Source organism: Chelonia mydas, chromosome 4 (assembly GCF_015237465.2).
Source record: "Chelonia mydas isolate rCheMyd1 chromosome 4, rCheMyd1.pri.v2, whole genome shotgun sequence".
Lineage (NCBI taxonomy): Eukaryota > Metazoa > Chordata > Testudines > Cheloniidae > Chelonia > Chelonia mydas.
In genome coordinates, this window is record NC_057852.1 from 93,845,225 (window position 1) to 93,866,674 (window position 21,450).

Genomic DNA, 21,450 nt, shown 5'->3' on the forward strand with positions numbered 1-21,450 from the left:
GTACAAGGGTTAATTATCTCTGGATGTGTGCTTTACATATTGTCATTTAGTTGGAGTATTCATGGATCCTTTGAATCTTCTCTTGCTTTATAATAAAAGCATTTATTTAGGTAATATAAGTGGGTGCTGTGTGGTACAGCAATACGCAAAAGGTTCCATCTCTTATTTTTGAACAAAAAATACTGTTGTGACGCTGGTAAACCAGGCACCAGCTCTTAGCAAGTCTGTAGGTGTCAGCTGAGCACTGACAAATTCATTGCTGGAAACCAGATCAGCTCACCTATGTGTTAATATTGTTCAAGATAGGTGATAGACTTGTAAGAATGTGTTTAGTGTTGAGACACTATAAAATGCTTGTAAATTGCTGCATGCATTAATCTGGATTCTGCGCTAAAAAGGTAAAATATATGTTTGTTTTATAATTGTAAAAATTCTTGCTCTGAACTTTGTGAATTCAGAGGAGGACTATCAAAATTAAGTAGTCTGTTATAGCACAAAAGCTTTGTCGATTGCCCCATCCACCCATGGAAAAGTATATCCAGGAGGCCTCGTTTTATTGGTTTGAATGCTGGCAGAGGTACTTAAAGACAGTTGACATGTGATTTTTCATTTCTTTGCTGTTTTGATCTTAGATGGGCTAGAGCTAAGAAAAGAAAAGCAGAGATTTTCAGAGTCATTCTGGGTTGCCAGGAAAAGACATTGGGTGCTGACAGATTACAGCATCTCTGTCACCTTTTGGAACCATAGACTGAACTCATTTGTGCGTATATTTTGCTTGCTTTAAACTATAAATAACTCCCATTTCTTTGTCCTAGTTAATAGGAGTAATATAAAGCAGATACTAAGATGCGCTAACTCATTCTGGTGACAGGCTTGCATAAAATCAAGTAGCAGAGATTGGATGTAGAGGAGAATAGAGCCCCACCTTCGTAAAGTTATTTGTACAACGTTTACACTGCACTATGTAAATGATGATTAATAAATAAGGATTAATCATAGTTAGAGCAATAGTGAACTTTGATCTCAGCCCGAAAGAAATAACTGCCAGCCCACAAAAAGATTCTAATCTTTACTCCTTAAATTCCAAACCAAATATGAGACCCTGAGATATGATTACAGTATTAAATATAGGAAAGTATGGAACCCTTCCAAGTTTCCAGGAATTGCTGAGTAGTGTTGGCTCTGCATATCATTGCAATGAAAGACCTCAGTGAGATCATTAAGTACCAGGGAAACCATATTAGAGAGCTACATTTAGAAACCTAGTTCATGTCAGTCTTAATAATGTCAGTTACTTAGCTCAGTCTGCACATCTAAGCATTGGTTTTTATCACACCATTTTATTTCCTAATGTTAATCTCAGAGGCCTTCCAAAACTAAAATTGAAGAAACTGACTTAACTCTAGCCTTCAAGAGTAGATGAATCTATGAAAAAAAATCAAGGTAATCTGCATAAATTGAGATACCAAAAGCATGCTTGAGTATGAGAAAAACTTAGTTATGCTGACACTGATATTCTAAAACTAAATGAATACTTGCTTAGGAGACATGAATAATCAGAGACATGGAATGAATGTTATCAGTAATTTAAAGAAATCTATATTAACATATATAAATGGATTAAGCAAAGGAATGTGTAAATGTTCGGCAATATCAGCCTCAGCTAAATCAAGCTCATAGTAGTGAGGATGATAACATTAATTCATAGCCATGCTTATATATTCATTGGAAAATTCTATGTAAGGCACATAAATCTGATAGTGAAAAGTGTATATAATGCTTTTTGAAATATTTATTGGCATCACAGTGTAGTTAAGTGGTACAAATAGATATTCTTGGATTAGAGATGCTGCAAATATCCTGCAAAGATTGTTACAAATTTAAATATACGGTTTATATTCAGCAGAGTGTTGGGGAATCAATCAACATTCACTATTGGCATTAATGGTAATCATGTGACAAAATTCCTCCATAGTGCTGTGAAATGGTACCACAGGTGTCTGACTATAATTATCAGATTTACTCTCTGGTTACTTTATGAGCCAGAGCTTTCCAGAAATAACACCACAACATTACAAATCTAAATTCACTGTCACTATCCATGTCATAATTTCTGGAAATACTATACTAGTTCCATATGTGATACTGCAGATATGCAAATCAGTGAGCTGGCAGGGATTTGTGAGGTAACTACAAGTCGATAAATTATTTTACTAGCAATAGATTACATCTAGATCATAATTTAATGAATGTGATGTTATGGGAAACAAATATATAATAATCAATTCTTCAGTCTAGGAGAGAAGGGTATAACATGATCCAAATCCTGGAAGATGAAGCTAGACAAATTCAGTCTGAAAATAAGGAGTGAAGATTAACGGTGAGGATAGCTAACCTTTGGAACAACTTACCAAGGGTCATGGTGGATTCTCCATCACTGACTATTTTTAAATCAAGATTGGATGTTCTCTTCTAAAAGATATGCTCTAGGAATTATTTTGGGTAAGTCCTATGGCCTGTGTTATATAGGAGTTCAGACTACATGTTCACAATATTCTCTTCTGGCCTTGGAATCAGTGAATCTTTCATTTCTAATTTTTCCTGATCAACTACAGCAGAAATTCTTTTTCCAGAATCTATATAAGCGCTACACAGTCTATGTTCCTTCCAATGCATAGCACACTCTAATTTGCCAATTTGCATTGTTTGAATGAACGGTAAAGAGAACAGGTTATAGAAAACCAGGTGCAGGTCTTCTTCTGCATAACAAAGATCACTTGTGAATCAAACCTTAAGGAAATTCTAAAATATGGCAAATGAGTTGTCAGAACAAAGAAGGGGAAAAAAACACATGAATAAATAAGTTAAATTGGACTGCTCATGTTACTAAACAATATATACTAGGCAATAAGTGTTTGCAAGATGAGAACCTGAAATATGATTGAAAGCACATGGAGGATGAAAAGTTGAGCATATAGAAGGCAGTGATACAGACCACTATTTCATGAAGACAGAAAAAGAAAAAGCTGCTTTCTTTCTGGATGTTCTTCCTCTTTGTAAATTAAAGTAATCCTTTTCAATGGTGGCTTAGCACTGATAGCCTTTGCAGAAAAACAGGAATCCATTTTTAGTGGATGATTCAGGAAAGCAACCCAATTCAGGACAGCACTTAAGTATGTGCTTATGGCCCACTGAAGTCAAGGGATTTAAGCCTGTGTCTAAAGTTAAGCATATGCTGACGTACTATCAGGAATGTGGACCTGAGTCTGTGTGTAAATAAGTGAGTTCCTAGGTTTATACTAGTAATTATTGCACTATTAACTACTATATTTCTGCAGAGTTAATAATGGTTGGCTCTGTAATTAGTGACCATTAACATTAATGTTCCAGTCTTATGAACTGATACAGACAAAGGGAGTGGGAATACCACCTTCCCTTATCATAGAATGAAAGAAGATTTTGTGGCCACACATTTAAATTGCTACACTACACAAATAGCCAAGCCATGAGTCAGTTATGGAACTCGTCCCAAACTAGTGCCATCAAAACCTTTATAAAAAATCATGTCATAATACATTTTGATTGTCAGATTTTACAAAAATAACTTTTAACATGTTTTAGAGGAAACAGAATGAAAATTCTCCAAAAGATTCAAGGATGGTTCTCTTGGGTGTCTCTACCGAATGTGACTATTTTTACCCATAAAATGAATTTCTCCATTTGATTTTTTTCTTCCATATTTTTATGTCTCAGAAGGAAATTAAATGCCTCAATGGTGCATTAACTGCATTTTAGAAGGCTCATGATGTGCCACCAGTGAAAAACTGGTTTATATACTACTACGACGACGACGACTTTTTAAAAAACATATCGTTGGCTAGATACAACAGTATAAAATAGTCTATTCCTTTCATGTTACTTTCTTAAGGACCCAATCCTGGAACAAACTTAAGAATAAATACATTTAGGTAAGTAGCCCCATTTGACATTATGGACTACTCACATGACTAAAGTTATTCATGTGCATGTCCCTGCTAATGGCAGCTGGAATATCTCTGGTACTCTTTGTATACTAATTTCAATAAACTCATGTTCAAAAATGTTTTAGAGAGTTATAAAGAATGTTGTTGCTCCTATTTTTCATATCCACAGCTGGGTGAAAGAAGGGAATGGTTCAGTGGCTAGTGGTTTTTAAAATAAAAATGGCATCTATCTGAAAATTTCTGAGGAGTTCGGAAAGTTAAGATGTAGTCCTATCAAAGATGGATTAGTTAGAGGAGTACAGATGGCAGAAAGTCAAAAATCCTGTTAGTAAGAAATGTTGTGTTGGTATTGTTTAAATGTGTTTAATTAGCTGTTTTAATAGTATGTTAAGGTAAAGGTTATGTAAATCACTGGCTTTAATGAAATCCAATATGGAGTATATCATCTGTGACTCTTGGACTCCATCTCTGTAAGCAGACTTGTTTACTGTAAAGACCCTGGATTTCCCTGGCTCAAACCGGACTGAACCAGTTTTTCCCTCCAAAAAGGCTATATAAAAACTTGCTCAGCACCTGTGCTGTCTGTCCATTCCAGCGGCAGCACGAGCCCAGTCGGGTCTTCCTAATGCTCCAGCGCTAGAGAGAAGAGTACCATCTATCCCACAGCGAGGTTGAGGAAGGAGAGGCCTGTCCTCACTATCCCCACCACAGCGAATTGAATCCATTTTACCTCTGGAGGGTCCTGCTTTCCTGGTATCCATCATCCTGGAGGGTCTCCCTGTCTGCAATGAAATCCAACAGTCGTTGGGACTCCCCAGTAGTCCTCCTCAAAGGCTCCACATCAGCCGGATAGTAGAAGGTCCTGGGCTTCGCCCCTGTATGCTGTGTCCACTGTGCCTAAATCATAGGAAAAGGTTTCTGTATTGGGGTTTTATTTATTGGTTTTTTTTGAATACCAAGGGAGGTTTTGTGGGTCTGAGCTTCAAGCTTCTAAAGCCAGTCACTGAATCACTGTATGATTAAGTTTGAGTTTCTTCCCTCCATTTTTCCAGTTCTCTGTACCTTTACCCTTAATATACTTACCTTTGTTTGTACCATATTGCCTTGTCTTTCCTTCATTTTTATTACATCACACAGGGAGGGAGGGACACACTTACTGTAAGCTGAATCCACTGGTAACAGACACAGAAGGGAGCCGAGTCTGCTCTTCTGAGAAAAGGGGCTTTCCTTTTCTATCTTTCCCCCTACCATTTCTCGAGTATTTTCTCTCTGAGGCATTACCTTACTCCCCTTGGGGTAACAATCCTCTTACAGTTACATGGTGACAAAGTTAATTACGTGAGTGATATCACTACCATATATGCACTATAAATAGAGGGAAACTGATTTAAAAGTCCATCTGGTTAAGAGGGGAAGTGAAGGCAGCAATTAGAAATAATAAAACAATATATGACTCTTGCAGCATGAAGGTTTCCCCAGTATGCCACCTTGTGCTCAGGTGTAGTGTCACATGTGAGTCCTGCCTCATTTCCCCCTTAACTGGGATATAAAAAAACAACAACAATCAAGCCTTTTTAGTACTAAAGAGCTTTATAGGGTCTCATTTCTTTAACACCACAAAACATTAGAACTAACGAAGTGTAATAAATTGATAAGGAAAGCTAAAGACATCCAGGAAACTCCTGGATAGCAAGATGAAGGAAAACAATAAGATGTTTATGTATATATATATATATAAACATTATATATTTTATATATATATTATATATAACATTTTATATATATATATATATATCTCAGGAACAAAATAAATCCTAAGAATGACATAGGACCTTTACTAGATAGAGGTGGTCAAATTGTTACTAATGATGCAGAAAACACAGAAGCATTCAATAAATGTTTCTGTTTTTGTATATAGAAAAAAAGCAGGATGATGTGTTCCTGTCACACGAGGATGATTAACTACTTCCCAGTCCATTAGCAATTAAGAAAGATGTTAAGTAACATCTACTGGGAATACAAATGTTTAAATCAGCTGGCTGCTATAATTTTCACCAAACAGTTAGCTGAGGATATCTGTGACCTGCTGCTGCTAAGTTTTAATAAAACTTGGAATACTGAAGAAATTCTGGAAGAGTGTTAATGTTATGCCAAAACTCGAAACAGGCAAGTAGGGTGACCCAAGTAGCTATAGACCAGTTAGTCTGACATCTGGCCTGGACAAAATAATGCAAAAGCTGATATATGAGTAAATCAATAAAGAATTAAAGGCTGGAAATATAATTAATGTCAGCTCATATGTTTATATGGAAAATATGCCTTGTCCAATAAATCTGATTTCATTTTTTTCATAAGTTTAGTTGGTAGTGAGGTTCCACAGGCCAGTTCTACAGAATGGGGAATTGTATCCTGGAAAGTAGTGACTCTGAAAAGGATGTCTACTCTACATATTAAGCCCAGATTTTTGGCATCAGGGCTTGTGAACTGGTTATTTCTAAGCTCATGCTGGAGCAGCCACCATGCACTGTAAACCTCTGTTTATAATTGTTGATCCTAGATATCACAGCTGTGGTAATGCAGCCATACTGAACTACATAGATCTTCTAGCTTGGGTCTGCATCTTCATCTGCATTCACACTGCAAAATTGCAGGACCTGAGTCATGGTGGGACTTGGGCTCTGACCTATCCTCCCCCTCCCAGCAGGGCCCTTGGATCCAGGTCCTGAGTGCTTGCTAACCATAGTCAGATTGATATTGTGTGGAGGGAAGCTGGGGCTTGGGCTCAAAACTGAGACACAGCCCTGGCTCAGTGTGCAGAGACGATATACCCATAATGGACAAACAACTGAACATGAGCTCCCAATGGTATAGTGTGGCAGAAAAAGCCAATGTAATGCTTAGATCTATAAATGGAAGTAATGAATTAGAGCAGGAAACTGATTTCACCTCTTGCATGTAGCATTAGAGAAACTAGTGCTAGAATACCGGAGTCTGCAATTAAAAAAAACATGATTTAAAAATTGGAGAGGATGCAGAAAAGCGCTTATCAAAATCAATATTGAGAGGTGAGTTGATCACAGTGTACAAGTAGCTTCATGGGGAGAAAACATAGGTGGCAAAGGGCTCAAATCTAGTAGCAAAAGACATAACAAGAACTAATGGCTGGATGTTAAAGCCAGACAAATCCAAACTAGAATAAGGCACAAAGGTTTGTAAGTGAACCAAACTAGCAAGGGAAGTGGTAGATTTTCCACCTCTTAAAGTCTTCAGATCATAACTGGATGCCCATCTGGAAGGTAGGCTTTAATGAAACATAATTTACTGGTCTCAATAGAGGAGTAAGTGGGTGAAATGTAATGGCCAGTGTTATAAATAGGTGAGACTAGATGATCAAATTATCTCCTCCTGGATTAAAAAATTATTTAATCTATTGATCACCTAGTCTAAACTGAATGACACAGCCATAGAATTTCACCTAGTAATTCTTGCATCCCATCCAATAGTTTGTGGCTAATCCTGAGCATAGAGAATAGATTTATAAGGGTTTCCATGCCAGTCTCTTTCCAGCATTACTATTCTCGTTCTCTTGCACTGTTGTTAATCTGACCACAACTTCCATATATGTGGTATTTTTTAATCCAATTTATGCACTCACCAGTGAAAGTAGACACTAATATATGGAAATAAGTAGCAGCCTTATCTACAGGAATCACTATATTTTCCATTTACAATATATTCACCAAATTTAGAGATCATTTAAATGATGGTGAAAATGCACAATGGAAAATATTGATTATTAGTGTACTGCACAGATGCCCAAAGGAAAATGTGAGGCATTCTGCACCACATGTTCTACGCTTTAATTTGGAAGACTCTCTTTAATGCCCCTTAGCATATTTCTTTTACAGTTGTGGACACATCATCGGCACTCGGTAGCCAGACATTAGATCACACTGCATATATTTTCTAACTGCTATCATAGTGCTTGAATAATAGTTATGCCTACTCAGGGACATCTGCCTACTTACTGCACTATAAACCTCATATTTTTTTCTTTTGTTTAAAGAATCACATAGGCACATTTCACTGACTTATTTAGAATTTCAACTCAAAATTGTACTTGTGCATTTGAATGCCTGGGACGATATCATAATGTATATAGCACAGATCATACAGAAATTATGGTGAAACCTGTTTTATTGTTCCTGGGGTTACCTGCATTCTTAGTCTACACATAAGAATAGACAACGCCACCCAATTTTGTCAATATCCGGGATTCTGCTGTGGGTCTGTGTTTCATATTCTCCATTAAAGCCAACGTTTTCTAACCTTGATTACTACCAATAAGTGCGATCGCTACTATCTTAGCCAACACCAAGGATCAAACCAAAGCTCTCCAGAGCTAAAAGCAGATGTTGCTACAGCCTGAGCTAAAGAGCCAGCTGCTGAATATAGGCGCAGTAACAGACTCACATTCTCTGTGGAGCGGGCACAGAGGGAGACACATAACACACTGACCAGTGGTAACAGGCACCTAAATAAGAGGTCTGATATTCAGAGGTGCTAAGCACCTACAAATCCCACTGACTTCAAAGGGAGAAACAGGTACTCAACACATTTGAAAACTAGGACACATGTATTTAGGTATTTATGTATAGATTTAACAACCTAACTTGAGGCCAGACTAAATAAGTAATATTCAAACTGCAGCCCAATTAGTCTGAATTTCTCTCCCCAGCATTAAGGAATTTGCTGGCCTTTTAGTAAACCCCCATCTTTCCATGTGCTGTAATATATATATAGATATACACACTGCTTACTGTATTTTTCACTCCATGCAACTGATGAAGTGGGTTTTAGCCCGTGAAAGCTTATGCCCAGATAAATTTGTTAGTCTCTAAGGTGCCACAAGGACTCCTCATTGTTTTTAGTAAAAACTAGTTATTCCTCTCACTTCTCTGTATACTCTCACCAGTTTGATCAAGGGTTGCATAACCTAACCTTTAGATCTTAATTGGTTCCCATATAAAGTAGAGTATTTCTGCTTTCTGTGCTCATCTTCACCTCCTTTTTTGTTATTATCCTATTGGCTTGCGTACATTTTTTTTGTATGTATTTTAAGTAGGGCTGTTGATCAATCACAGTTAACTCATGCAATTAACTAAAAAAAATGAATTGCAATTAATCACAGTTTTAATCGCACTGTTAAACAATAGAATACCAACTGAAATTTATTACATATTTTGGGTGTTTTTCATAGAATCATAGAATATCAGTGTTAGAAGGGACCTCAGGAGTCATCTAGTCCAACCCCCTGCTCAAAGCAGGACCAATCCCCAACTAAATCATCCCAGCCAGGGCTTTGTCAAGCCTGACCTTAAAAACCGCAAAGGAAGGAGATTCCACCACCTCCCTAGGTAACCCATTCCAGTGTTTCACCACCCTCCTAGTGAAAAACTTTTTCCTAATATCCAACCTAAAGCTCCCCCACTGCAACTTGAGATCATTACTCCTTGTTCTGTCATCTGTTACCACTGAGAACAGTCTAGATCCATCCTCTTTGGAACCCCCTTTAAGGTAGTTGAAAGCGGCTATCAAATCCCCCCTCATTCTTCTGTTCCGCAGACAAAACAATCCCAGTTCCCTCAGCCTCTCCTCATAAGTCATGTGTTCCAGTCCCCTAATCATTTTTGTTGCCCTCCGCTGGACGTTTTCCAATTTTTCCACATCCTTCTTGTTGTGTGGGGCCCAAAACTGGACACAGTACTCGAGATGAGGCTCACCAATATCGAATAAAGGGGAACGATCACATCCCTCGATCTGCTGGCAATACCCCTACTTATACATCCCAAAATGCCATTGGCCTTCTTGGCAACAACGGCACACGATTGACTCATATCCAGCTTCTCGTTCACTGTCACCCCTAGGTCCTTTTCTGCAGAACTGCTGCCTAGCCATTCGGTTCCTAGTCTGTAGCGGTGCATTGGATTCTTCCGTCCTAAGTGCAGGACTCTGCACTTGTCCTTGTTGAACCTCATCAGATTTCTTTTGGCCCAATCCTCTAATTTGTCTAGGTCCCTCTGTATCCTGTCCCTACCCTCCAGTGTATCTACCTCACCTCCCAGTTTAGTGTCATCTGTAAACTAGCTGAGGGTGCAAGCCACACCATCCTCCAGATCATTTATGAAGATATTGAACAAAACCGGCCCCAGGACTGACCCTTGGGGCACTCCACTAGATACCGGCTGCCAACTAGACATGGAGTCATTGATCATTACCCTGTTGAGCCTGACAATCTAGCCAGCTTTCTATCCACCTTATAATCCATTCATCCAGCCCATACTTCTTTAACTTGCTGGCAAGAATACTGTGGGAGACCATGTCAAAAGCTTTGCTAAAGTCAAGGAACAACATGTCCACTGCTTTCCCCTCATCCACAGAGCCAGTTATCTCGTCATGGAAGGCAATTAGATTAGTCAGGCATGACTTTCCCTTGGTGAATCCATGCTGACTGTTCCTGATCACTTTCCTCTCCTCTAAGTGCTTCAGAATTGATTCCTTGAGGACCTGCTCCATGATTTTTCCAGGGACTGAGGTGAGGCTGACTGGCCTTTGGTTCCCAGGATCCTCCTTCTTCCCTTTTTTAAAGATGGGCACTACATTAGCCTTTTTCTAGTCGTCCGGGACTTCCCCCGAACGCCATGAGTTTTCAAAGATAATGGTCAATGGCTCTGCAATCACATCAGCCAACTCCTTTAGCACTCTCAGATGCAGCGCATCCAGCCCCATGGACTTGTGCTCGTCCAGCTTTTCTAAATAGTCCCGAACCACTTCTTTCTCCACACAGGGCTGGTCACCTCCTCCCCGTGCTATGCTACCCAGCGCAGTACTCTGGGAGCTGACCTTGTTCGGGAAGACAGAGGCAAGAAAAGCATTGAGTACATCAGCTTTTTCCACATCCTCTGTCACTAGGTTACCTCCCTCATGCAGTAAGGGGCCCACACTTTCCTTGACTTTCTTCTTGTTGCTAACATACCTGAAGAAACCCTTCTTGTTACTCTTAACATCTCTTGCTAGCTGCAACTCCAGGTGTGATTTGGCCTTCTTGATTTCACTCCTGCATGCCAGAGCAATATTTTTATACTCTTCCCTGGTCATTTGTCCAAACTTCCACTTTTTCTACATTTTCAGTTATATTGATTCCAATTACAACAGAATATAAAGTGTACAGTGCTCACTTTAAATTATTATTTTTGATTACAAATATTTGTACTGTAAAAATTATAAAGAAATAATATTTTTGAATTCAGCTAATACAAGTACTGTAGTGCAATCTCTTTAGCGTGAAAGTGAAACTTACAAATGTAGATTTTTTTTTGTTAAATAACTGCACTGAAAAACAAAACAATGTAAAACTTTACAGCCTACAAGTCTACTCAGTCATATTTCTTGTTCAGCCAATCGCTGAGACAAACAAGTTTTCATTTATGGGAGACACTGCTGCCCTCCTCTTATTTACAATGTCACCTGAAAGTGAGAACAGGTGTTCACATGGCACTTTTGTAGCTGGCATTGCAAGGTATTTATGTGCCAGATATGCTAAACTTTCATATGCCCTTTCATGCTTTGGCTACCATTCCAGAGGACATACTTCCATACTGATGATGCTGGTTTAAAAATATAATGCATTCATTACATTTGTGACTGAACTCCTTGGGGGGGTGGGGGAGAGAAGGAGGATTGTATGTCTCCTGCTCTATTTTACCTGTCTTCTGCCATATATTTCATGTTATAGCAATCTCAGATGATGACCAAGCACATATTCCCTTTAAGAACAGTTTCACTGCAGATTTGACAAAACATAAAGAAGGTACCAATGTGAGATTTCTAAAGATAGCTACAGCACTTGACCCAAGGTTTACGAATTTGAAGTGCCTTCCAAAATCTGAGAGGGATGAGATGTGGAACAAGCTTTCAGAAGTCTTAAAAGAGCAACACTCCAATGCAGACACTACCGAACCCGAACCACCAAAAAAGAAAATAAACCTTCTGCTGGTGGCACCTGACTCAGATGATGAAAATGAACATACGTCAGTCTGCACTGTTTTGGATTGTTATCGAGCAGAACCTATCATCAGCATGGACACACGTCCTCTGGATGAAGTATGAAGGGACATAGGAATCTTCAACACATCTGGCTCGTAAATATCTTCCAATGCCGGCTACAACAGTGCCATGCAAATGCCTGTTCTCACTTTCAGGTGACATTTGTAAACAAGAAGCAGGCAGCATTATCTCCTGCAAATGTAAACAAACTTGTTTGTCTGAGTAATTGGCTGAACAAGAAGTAGGACTGAATGGACTTGTAGTCTCTAAAGTTTTATATTGTTTTGTTTTTGAATGCAGTTATTTTTGTACATAATTCTACATTTGTAAGTTCAACTTTTATGATAAAAAGATTGCACTACAATACTTGTATTGGGTGAATTGAAAAATACTATTTCTTTTGTTTTTTACAGTACAAATATTTGTAATAAAAACTATAAAGTGAGCATTGTACACTTTGTACTCTGTGTTGTAATTGAAATCAATATATTTGAAAATGTAGAAAACATCCAAAAATATTTAAATAAATGATATTCTATTATTGTTTGACAGCACTATTAATCGTGATTAATTTTTTTAATCACACAGTCACAATTATTTTTTAAATTGCTTGGTAGCCCTAATTTTAACAGTCCGCATCATTTAATGTAGTGTCTCTTTGCTAGGTATATATTTGTGCAATCACAAAATTATACTAACATCTCTACCAGTGCCATCTACCTTTTCTACCTACAAAACTTTTAACTTCCTGGAAAAGGTACCTGCTCTTTGACTGGGCTACAACATGCGGAAACTGGCAATTGCTCTTCATTTCTTACATTTTGAAGAGATGGAACATTTTTAAGAAATGCAGTAATTTTCTTATGATTTGTGTAGTAGGAAATTGCTGTTTCCTTTAAACTGCTTGGCTTTTATTTTGCTTTTTTAATTTCACTGATTTTCATTACGCTGAATTCCAACGCCCAACTATCAGCATGAACTGCTGTTAAAAAAATTCAACTTCAGTGCATTTCAGGAAACATTGTGAATGAATACAATTTATATTGCCATAGAGGTTGTCTTGAAAGATAGCCTGTTATATCCACACCAGGAATTTAGCACATTAACAAAATCTCATGCTGAGTTTCCACTGTATTGCAACATATATAGTACCATATGAAAGCTAGCAGTCAACCTAGCAGTAAACAAACAATTGCATTTTTTAAAATGCCCTCTTCAAAGCTTAAATAAACAACTGCTACTGCTAACGAAACCCCTGTTGCCAAGGTACTCATAAGACAAAGCGTATAGCTTATATTTGCTCTTTCTTTGCAATTGTAAAAGGGTTGGATATTTGGAACCCTACTCGGCTGTCACACAATCCAGGACAAAATATGAAACGTTGTTCAAGTGGCAATTTGTAAGTGTATAAGAGATAAATGTGCACATGCAAACAGTTTTTTAAACCATCAGCTCCTTCTTAGAGGTGGAATTTTGAAGGAGTGCTCTCAAAGAATTTGTCCCTAGAAATGTAAAGATCACTTTTTACAAAAGGAGTAAACATGAAGAACTGGCTATAGATTCTCTGAAAAATAGAGGGGATCACAACAAACTTGTGATGATTCTAATAGGAAATTTCATATGTAGGATTCTCCAAGACAGTCCACAAAAATATAGAGATCAGAAATTGGTCATCTGAAAAGATATTTCATTTACCTCACCTTTTTTCAGGGACACTTCTCTGCAAGTAAAGAATATTACACCTAGTGGGAGTATACTTTGGTCTGCCTTGGCGGTGAGTCTCCAGTAGCATTTAATTTGTACTTGCTTGATGAAGACTTTGCTGCTCTGCATGTTTGATTTGGAAACCTGTTTTATTAATTCAAATGTAATGATAACTCCCACAATACTCACATAACAAAATTTGATGATAAACAGATGTCTATATCATTTGGTGACTTATTAACTCAAAGAAGTGAATATTTCAGAGGGCAAAATGTAGTTTCTAAAAGATCTTGCTTCAGAGTTTCAGCTGGCCACCTACAGGGGTATGAAGGTATTTTTCCCCCACTGTATTATGAGTTTTGTTATTGTTTTTAAAATCTCCTTGCTCTGAAGCTTCAGGGATGGCCATGGCTAGCGATGTGACCAAGGCCAGGAAAGGCACGGGCTCTGAACTGGCACCTAGAATTCTCTCACACGGGTAATTGCCTGCCTGGCTGTTGCTCACTCAGAGTATAACTAATCACCACATGTGAGGTTGGGAAGAAATTTTCCCACAGGTCTGATTGGCAGTGACTTGAGAGGGTTTTTATGTTTCTTCACAGCGTACGGGTCTGGGTCACTTGCCAGGATTATCTGGGTATATCTCGCTTAATCATTTCCCTGCCATTGTGGGGGCACTATGCACCTCGGTTCCTCCTATTCTCTGCCTGTGACACATAATCGTCTGGTCTTCTGTGGATTATAATACTTTGGTCTAATTTCAGTTGTTGAATTTAGTGTGGGGGTACTGAGTGGTGCTGGTGGCCTGTGATATACAGGAGGTCAGACTAGATGATGTGGTGATCCCTTCTGGCCACTTTGTGACTCTATAGTTTGTGACTCTATGGTGACTCTATATCATCACTTTACCATTTTAGTCCCTTGTAAAGGAGCGCTATACACCCTGAAGGAGACCTAGGGTGTTGCCACTTGTCCTTCCACATGGTTTCTGTCAGGAAGGGGCACCCTTAGGTCTGTCAGAGGATCCATAGAAGCCTTGCCAGCAAACAGTGTTGACAGGATGTACTGAATCAGCACATTCTCCATAGGCCCTGGCAATATCCGCTCACTGGTCAGCACTACCCAAGCAGAGAAAGGAATTCCAGGGCCACAGTTCTCTGAAAAAATTGCTCAACAGTGCCAAATATTGCCCTTACCTTCATTGCAAGGGAAAGAATTAGCTGCCAAGGCTAAGCAGGGAATGAGGAAGAAGAGAAGAATGCTGAGTTAATATAGAAAGTTGAAGAAAGAGAGACTCTGAGGCCCCAGTGCTATGTGGAGAGAGTGAAGGAGTAAAACAGGAGCTCGGCTAACCCAAACCTATCATACTTTGGGGAAAAAACAGGGCAAAGATACGTGTCTCTCAGCAGTCTAGAACGGAAAGAGCCTTCCCTCCAGTCTAGGGAGTCAGGAAGGAACTGTGTGTTCCTATTGAGAAACCAGGAAGTGAGAAGGAACTATAAGCAGCTTTTAAACTCAGGAAGACATTGAGCATGACAACAAAAGGTGGGGCTTCATTTCAGATTTTGCCTAGCTAAAAAGTGAAAATGCTTACATATAGCACTTTAACAGGTAGAGAAGCCAAAGGAATTTGAGCAGTTTAAAAAGTTAGAGAGAACACTTGTAATGTCTTTGGCGTAAAGTAATTCATTCTCTCTCAGTCCACAAAAGCAGATAATTACAAATCTTATTTCATGCACATGTCACAGCGTGACCTGCACAGGTCTGTCACCTCAGTGTGGGTATTTAAAAATTGACATGGTTGGGAAAGTCTGCTGTGTCAGTGGAAATTTAAGTATTAAAGGCAAAAGTGAATCCAGTTTTTGTGCTTATTATGAGTTGGAATATTTTAAAATTTCCCATGCTGTAAATTATATTCTGTATACCATGCTGCTCATGCATAATAAATAGGCATATGAAAATACAAATGCATAGTAGCTGCTCTTCTTTTTTAGCCTCAATCCCTGGACATTTCAAATTAAATTATTGTTTTTTCTAAGATACCATCACCTCACCACTTCTCTCCCCACATATATATGCAGGACAGTCCTCTATCCAATGTATATTTAATACCATTAATTATTTTAAAATATATATTGTTCAGATTCCAAGACCATTACAACACGAACTTTTTCATGGATTACAGATGTCAGTGGCATTTTACCTGAAAGTGATCATTAATCTTCAGGAAAGCAATACAGTTAGGTAACTATAGAATAACAGAGTAAGCACAACAATAGGCAGAAGTAAGGAGAAGTCTTCTTTTTACTTTACTGTTAAGGTTTTAATTTTGTAAGCAGTAATATGAACTATACCTTTCAAATAAATCACAATGTGTGTGTCTATATCCTGGATTAATACACATCCCAAATATATCCTGAAGTTAACAATTCCTTTGCTAAAGCAGTAAAAATAGTGCTGTATCAACCATCAGAGGCATGGGTCATGGAGACCTAGTATGTACATACTGAGAGGCCTCCTGACTGGTTGCTTTATCCCAGCAGCAGTGTCATTTCATTTTCATGACTAATAGAATCATCACTTCCTACAAGTCGTCCCATACATCTTAGATAGTAAGATTTGTTTTAATTGGAAGTGACATGGCACTTGTGCATGAGGAAATCAATAGAAGCTTCAAGACATGATTTGCCATTCAAAAATTCTGCAACTTTTTTGGTAGCCCATTATCATTTTTCATCATTATTTGTTTGTCAAAGGCCCAGTGGTAAATTAGGCATGTCACAGAAACAAGTACAGAGGCAATTCCCACCCAGAAGAGTTTGCAGGCTTAAATTTATATAACACAACAAGTGAGGTGCATAAAGAGACAGAAATGTGGGAAGAGAAGAGTTGAGCAAGGAGGAAATAAGAATATAAGAACATGCAATCACTCAAGATGGTAAGGTTTGCACTCCTCTTGGTGTTTGTGCCCTTTTTAAAAAAATGTTTACTGCCCCCTCACATATTGTAGACATTATTTAAGTAAGTCCTTAGGAATAAATTTGAATGAGGCAGAAGAGGGGGCCTACCGAACAGCTTTGGACAAGATGTTCAAGAGACAGCATGGAAGAAAGCATGGCTAGCATCAAAAACTTGACAGGAGAGACTGCAGTAGCCATGGTGGGAGATGATTAAGGAGTGGATATAAGATTTGGCCATCGGGACATATAGAAGATCCACCTTTGAGATATTTTGGAGGAGACAATCATCATACTTGGTCACCAAATTTAATATGGGGAAGACAAGGAAGGACAAGGAATGAACTATCATTTTTAGATATGAAAATTGTCCATTTACTTCATGCTGTTTTGTCAAACCTGAAGATGTGAATCACAGGTAAAATTCACTCCAAGTAGAGAGCTTGGAAATGGTCTTCTGAACCCCTGAAATGGCAAAGTATGGCAAATTGCCATTGCTCAAATACTGGTGTACATTTCAGAGTTCAAATGTGGCAAGTTAGCTATTGTTGGAAAGAACACTTTAATCCAAAGAAAGGCACAAAACAGGATCAGCAACAGTCTTCAGCTTGTCAAGTCTTGTGTTCAATGTTCTAAATATTTTTAAAAGTAGAAATGAGGTGAATGGTGAAATACCATTACATTTTTTACACTATATAGAATCCCACAGAATGTTTCACTTTCAACAAATCAGCATTTTCCAACAGAAAAAGTTCCAGATCAATTTCCAGCCAGCTCAAGAATCTTTAGAGAATTTAGTTGCCAAACTCTAACAAGTCTCTACTGAACATATGCAAACTGAGATTTTTCAGAGGTCCATAACTTGGCCAAATTTAGACAACTTTTTCCTAGGATCAGCCAGAGATACATCCTTCACACACAAATAACCTCCCTGCTAAATTTTAAGTTCCTGCTTCACAACACAGAGGCAATAGAGCGTCTCAGTGAATGAAGTATACAATTTTTTTAACATGGGCAAAAAATATATTTTTCCCTAACCTGGTTCTGTAAACAGCTAAATTGTTTCTGCTAAAATTTGTATACATTATATATATTCAGCCTGAATCAGACACCAGGCATGGAAAATTTCAGCACAAACGATTAAAGTTTGCCTACTTATAAGCAACTGAAAGAGGGTCTGATAACGGAAAATGTTGGTCAACCATAATTAAAGCAGTTAGGTAACTATAAGCTCTGCTTATAATACAGTCAATTTCATATTATCTAATGAGTAAACTTGTACAGCAATTGCTCCAGAAAATTGCCAGGCTATTTTAACAGGTTCCTTTGGAATAATAGGCCTCTTCTCAAGGTGGATCCATTCTCTGGTGGAACTTAGCAGTGTGAAAACATGAAAATCAGAGCCAGTCAGAAAATGTCAAGAAAAACAACATTTTGATTAAAACCAAAAATAAAATTAAAATATTTTTCATGAATTGTATTCCATTTTCTGGATATCTTTAACAAGAATCTAATTCACATTATTTAGGTGCCAAAATATGGGTTTAAGTTCCTATCTTAAGATATCTAAGTTTTAAATATTGGTTTCTGTAAATGTGTCAGTGTTTGTGAAAGTGTCAGATTGGTAGCATTAAGTCACTGGCTGATTCATATTTATTTGTATCCATCACTAAATTAAAGGTAGTAGGATAAAGAAAGAGAGTATCAAAAAGTGTTAAGGAAAAATTTCAAGAGATCTGAGGCCCTCAAGTTTTCAACAGAATCAAGTAGAAATGTTCCAGACAAAAATTTCCCTCCCTCCAACACACTCATTTGTCACCAACTGCCTAAAACCCTTTTTGGAGATTCCTGTAGCTTCATCCCTCTCTTCCTCATGTACCAATATCCTTTTGACTGTCCTAAACTTTCCTACTATTCCCCCATCTGCCTTTGAGCCAGTAACTACCAGCCATTTTCGTCTGCACCCACACTAATGCATTGAAAAGAATCCTTCTCAATTACTCCCACTCAGCTGTCCTATCAGCTGGAAAGAGACCCCGCAATGTCTTTAAATCAGTCATTTGTTTTGGAGCTAGAGTGTAACAGGAAAGATTTTATTGCTCTCTTTAAATGTCACTGATTTTGAAAACAGCTTCTTAATTATTTAATGAGAGTTTGCACATCATGTCCCTTTAGTCTAACCATTACCTTGTTCTAAAGTCCTTGAGATGAGTTTTCCTTTAGCTCTATATCCCTGGATGCTTTTGATTTTCTTTTCTGGATGAATTGAAAACATCATAACTTTCCATTCTAACCAACAATAATAGATTTACCAATGTCTTCATTTTCCCTTTGTTTTTTTTTAAAGCAATTTTAAAAAAATAAACATATGGATATGAAGAGTAACAAAAAAAGAGCTATTCTGAGCTAAAGTAACATTATTGGATTGTTGTTCATTTCATTTTTTCTTTAAAAATATAAAAGAAAAAAACAGTCTGAGAATTCCACCGCCTCCTTTGTTTTGGGGGAATAGAAATAATATTCTGTATTGTTCTAATAATTGTGTATTTTAAAATATTGTAAAACATTTAGAATAAAATTCATGATAGGAGTGTTCAAATTGGGGATATTTCAAAATGTTTGACCTTATCTGGCATTTCCACTAATTAAACATTAAACTACGCTGCACTTTTTACACAGTTATGTGTATTCAGATACTAGAAAAAATACTGCTTTTGTAACCAGTTTCCTGACTCAGTCAAAATTCTGTACATCTGCCTAGCTTCAATTTCAACCGATTGTATTTTTTTCATAATAATTTGCGTTAAAGAGGGCATAAGATCTAGTTTCCCTCACCTTAGTTTGTGTGGAGAGGTCTGCATCCTTCACCAAACCAGCTCCACCAAAGAACCTAAAGTCATCAAGGATCCTAAAGAAAATGGTATCTACCTTTCTGGGGTAGATTTTTAAAAGCAGCTAAAGGATTTGGGCACATAACACCAATTGACTTTCAGTGAAATAAAAAACAATTATATGAAAATTATGGGACAAAGCTTATTTTTAAGGAACTCAGTTCCACAATATTTATGCATGTATATGGTCAGACATTTAAATCACAATGGACAATATAATCCTTTATATTGTTGTTACCAGAAACATTTTCTATATGATCAAATGCTTCTTAGTAGCTCATTACTGGATATCGTTTGAGGGACATCAGGTACTAAATAGGAGACATCCCTTAAAATACAGAATGCATTGGCTGAGGCTGTTGGCAGAAATTTCACCAGGGAGATCAGTGGTGGGTTTAACTGGCTGGGGAAAGGATGTGGCCCAGGCAGCAGTGTGGGAAGATGTGCTTATTAAGCACCAGTGATTCTCCTATGAAGCACTAGCTGTAAGCAGAAGTTGCTCTATCCAGCTGGAAACCTTGAGAGAATGCAGGAGTGTTTCTACTACCTGTTCACTTTTAGGATAAATCCTCCTTGGAATGGAAAAGCCAGATTGCCACATATGTCCATCCCTGTGGAAGCATCTGTGATTCTGGCCCACTATTTGTGTGTTACTGCTACTTTGTTATTATAAGATACAGACCTTAATGTGTATGGGTAGTATTGCATTACCGGTATTTCTAAATTACTGTAATTTCATGTAATAAAACCATCAAATCCTGAAAGGGGAGAGAGGAACATTTAAGCCTTCTTATAGTTTGATACAGAAATCTGTTTAAGTAGCTACTTTTGCTAGGACTTTAGGTGAGTGTCCCAAATAGGTTTGCCTGTGATTTTGATGTAACAAGACAATTACTGTATGTTAGTTGGATTCTAGCTAGTTATTAAGAATCTTATCTGTGCAGTTTAACAGCTATGGAAGAAATATTTACAGTAATTTTTTAATCCACAATAAATGTATATTTCACAATTTAAAGCTATTTTTATAACATGTTGCTTCATTGAAAAAATAAAAGTTAATAAATGCATATATGTGGCCTTAAAAAGTCACCCTTTTCTCTTTTGTATCTTTGCATCTTAATGATCTGTCTGACACCTGTAGAAGTTCTTTTTATCCATCTCCCCTGTTCTGGTTCTTATTTTCCCCTTCCTCCCTAATAGACGGTTACTCATTAATCTCGGACGTTTACTTGCCATTTCTTTTTGTCTTTCACTTTCAGTTACTCAGTTTCTGGATCATCCTCCATTAAGTCTGAAAAAATCAGTTTAGAAAACAAGATCACATCTCTGCTTTAACGCTCCAGGCTCTCTGTGCCAGATTTGAACTTTACAACCATTTTAAAGTTTTTGTTGAATGTTTAAAAGAAATCCTAGTTTACAGTTTTTGATTTTCCCTGCTTGCTTTGATGTTACCATTGCTTATATCAATGCCATTGCAATGAAAGAGAATACAGTTTTGCTAATATGTGGTAGCAGCACATTACTCAGGTAGTCAAGCTAAAGATAAGGACATGGAAAATGTATTGTACTTGTTTTCTAAAGAGCAAGAGTAACTAATGAGTGTTATACATTAAATTTACCTAATTAACTTTAAAGTTTTTACCACAAAAATTTCTTTCTGGTGGTTAATTCTTGATTCTCTGTTTAGTCAGCACTTTTACTACTGTGACTGCCCCAGTAACACAGATCTGCCAACATCCTCTAACAAAGAAACCAATAGATTTTAAGTTTGCACAAGTTTTTATATATTTGCATGTCTCAGGCATGAAC

The 21,450-nt window shown here is 37.6% G+C and overlaps 1 long non-coding RNA gene across 1 annotated transcript in view; it reads right to left on the bottom strand.

The window, feature by feature from the left end:
* Positions 1–615: 615 nt before the first annotated feature.
* LOC122465348 overlaps positions 616–21,450 on the bottom strand; it is a 100,288-nt gene continuing 79,453 nt past the window's right edge. Inside the window, exons 3-4 of the long non-coding RNA XR_006290113.1 lie at positions 4,714–4,880; positions 616–643 (exon numbers count right to left, since the gene is read on the bottom strand). This is a non-coding gene — a long non-coding RNA (uncharacterized LOC122465348). The remainder of the gene's footprint in view (positions 644–4,713; positions 4,881–21,450) is intronic.